A 3,447-nucleotide genomic window follows, 5' to 3' on the forward strand; every position below is an offset into this window, starting at 1 on the left:
AATTCGATAGAGACAAAAATAAATAAAATATAAACAGCTTTTGGTATTGAATAGAAAATGACCATTAATAAAAGAGCTTTTTGATATTGCATGGAAAATGACCATTAATTGTATTACAACAAGAATATATCTTAGCCTTTTGGTACTTGAATGGAAAATGACCATTACTTATATTGCAACAACCATATATTTAGTCAAAGGTCAAATAAGGGTTAAATGTGTATATGTTTAGTCAAAGAATGAAGCGTAGAATGTACACAATCATTAATCGTATTACAATAACAATACATCTAGTCAAAGGTCAAAAAAAATTAAATGTTTTTTATCTAATAAAAAATAAGAGCGTAAAATTTACGCAAGGTTGGACTATATATATTCCATCATAGGTAAAAGTGCAGAATATACACAGAAAGAGCACTATGTGTGAAGTAAGAAACTCTATATGCATAGTAACCATAAAAAAAAGGAACAAAATCCCCCCATTCTTCCTCGAAATTCAGTTTCTAGGCTTCATTGTTAGTAAAATAAAAAATCATAATAGTGTCAATTCGTCCATCCTGCCTTCCTGGACTCTACTCCATTTCCCATGATTATTGGTAAATCTGTAACTAATCTCTCTCTCTCTCTCTCTCTCTCTCTCTATATATATATATATATATATATATATATATATATATATATGCTCAATTTTGTCCTAAAGTTTGCCCCTTTTGTTCTTTTCAATTTGATTTTCATGCTATTGTTTTTTTATAAATTGTTTTTGTGAAATCTAACATCAGTTTTAAGTTCATCATTTTTTAAATTCCCCTAAATAGTAAAAGGCTAGATTGTTTATTCTTGATTAAAATTGAAGACTTGAACAACCCAAAAAGTGTCTGATGATTAAAAAACTAGTAAAAGTTATTCAAAATTTGCTTTACCTTTTTTTTTTTTTAAAAAAAAATTCTTTTTCTTTTCGATTAGAGTTATGCTATAATTACATAGGTTTCTTGGGATATTTGAATTTTAAAACTAGTAAAATTGTTGATTTGATGTTCTAAATCTAGAAAATAAAATTTCTTATGTTTATTTATTTTATTACTTAAAATAAAAATATTTTACTAATAACAAATTGGTACTAGATGAAAATATTCATTATTTTTCTTTGTAGGTCGAGCTCTATAAAACAAAGAGATATATGAAACAAAAGGCAGGAATAAAGTGTCTTGTGCGACAAACTTTTGAGTTCAAATCACTATCATCTTCATCGAAAATATAACAAACATAACAAGAAGTCGACTCTCAGCTTTTGAGGATCCCACAAGTACGATAAATAACCAATAATTAAGGAAAAAACGAGTTAAAACACTAAAAACCTGCACTTCGAGATATTCCAAATATGGGAAACTTCGTATCAAGCAAAGAGCATATGAAAGCTTATATGATTCCACCAACAAAATATCCGACAGATAAATTTGTTTGCCATTGTTAGGATTAAAGGGAAACCTTGTTGGTTCATCATATTCTTCTTCAGAGTGAAGAAGGATATGAAGCACCAACAAAGCTTCTCTTTCATCCTGATAGTGTCAAACGATTTTACCTACCTAACCTTTTGTTGGTGGAATCTGATAAGTGTTCATGTGTTCTTTGCTTGATAAGAAGCTTCCATAGTTGAAATATTTCGATATGTAGGTTTGTAGTGCTTATAGTCTTTTTTTCCTTATAGGGGTCATTTGTCATACTTTTTTGGTTTCTCAATAATTTGAGAATTGACTTTTTGTTATCTTTCTTAAGTTTTCAATGAAAATGGTATATAGTGATACTGAAGAATTTCTTGAACTCGAAAGTTTTCGGACATGACATTTGATCACCACGAGGAAGTCAAGCAGGAAAATTTTATAGAAAGAATGTCCGGTGTTAAAGAGAATGCTAATAGATCGACAATTTCTTAATTGACTATTCTAAAGCTAAATATATGTGTGGAATAATAGATCTCTCATCTCTTACTGTGTAATTGTCTTATTTTAATTGACTAATAATTTGTCATTTATGTGAGCATAAAGAAAAAGAGAAGGTACAATGAATTTTGTCCTTGTTTTCTTCTCTTTCGGTGGTTATTTTTTCTATATTGTATGAATAATGAGAATATGGCTCTAATTGGATATATTTAATTCTAAATTCTTCCTTAGTTAATTACAACTACATGAAAATACCTTTTATATATGTTGCTATGCATAAAGCAGTGGTAATGACACATATTACAGTTATAGATATGTTACATTGAAAATGAATATATTGACACGGGTTATGTCAACATTATATAATTTCAATTCGAATTTTGTAAAAGAATGATAGATTTTAGTGATAACAATATATTTACTCAAGAATTTATTACTAATTGATCGGATATTTTTTTTCTAAAATAAAATTTTAAATACGCGATCCAATTAACTTTTGATGTTTATTTTGAGTTCATAATCAGATACTATATCATAAAATTTTCATAAATTCCATAAGCAAATTAAATAAATATAGTAATGTTACCTTCCCAAATGTGTTGATACCTCAATATTCTACTTAATTAATGTGTTTCCATTAGAAAATATTATTGAAACAACACTTAATATTACCTTAAACTAAAGTCGTCATTCTTAACATTTGCGCTTCATCCCATAAGTAGGGACTGAGTCAATGCGTTAGTTACATATTCGATAGAGCCCAGTAATTTTAGTTTTAAACTTTAAAGTTGTAATATTAAAATTTATTTAATATGTATAAAATTATTTATTTAGAAATAAAAGTACATTTATTTTGTTATTTTCTGACATGTATGATTTTATCCTTGAACTTGTGTGTATTAGCATGTGTTTTTATTTATTTTTTTAAAAAATTAATTCTCTAATTGATCTGTTTTTGTTTCGTGAAGTTGTCTTCATAAGCCAACTACCAATGTGTGTTATAGTTTCCTTTTCCGATGAAAGGTGTTCAACCTACTATAGTTGCCCAACTGATCATCAAGACACTTTAATTTAATATAAGTGCGTTTTACAAATAATTTCTAAAATGCACATCTACAAACTCATTTAAGAGAGTATATTCTAGTTGCACATTTTCGAGAATGAAGTGTTTAATGAAGTCAACTCAAAACCAAATTAAGATTCTTAAATGCGTATTTTTTGAGTTGAATGTTTAGTTATCAATTGAGATTGATCAAGATTATCCTTGGTATACAAAGTGTGATAAATCAGCATTTGGTATTTTATAAAATTTACGATATCTCAACCTTGTAATCAGAGGCGGATCTAGGATTTCGAGGTCTTGGGTGTCACATTGTTCAAGTAAAATAAGCGAGTCAATACCTTCAATTTTGGGTTACAATTCGAGTTGTTTATTAATATATATATGCATATATACATACATACATACATATACATATATATATATATATATATATATATATATATATAT

At 27.4% G+C, this 3,447-nt stretch overlaps 1 long non-coding RNA gene across 1 annotated transcript; it reads left to right on the forward strand.

Annotated features, from left to right (window-relative positions):
• Positions 1 to 420: 420 nt before the first annotated feature.
• On the forward strand, positions 421 to 1,971 carry LOC114076026. Its single transcript, XR_003576274.1, has 2 exons — positions 421 to 596; positions 1,151 to 1,971. It is a non-coding gene; the product is annotated as an uncharacterized LOC114076026 (long non-coding RNA).
• Positions 1,972 to 3,447: the final 1,476 nt, after the last annotated feature.

Source organism: Solanum pennellii, chromosome 2 (assembly GCF_001406875.1).
Source record: "Solanum pennellii chromosome 2, SPENNV200".
Taxonomy (NCBI): Eukaryota; Viridiplantae; Streptophyta; class Magnoliopsida; order Solanales; family Solanaceae; genus Solanum; species Solanum pennellii.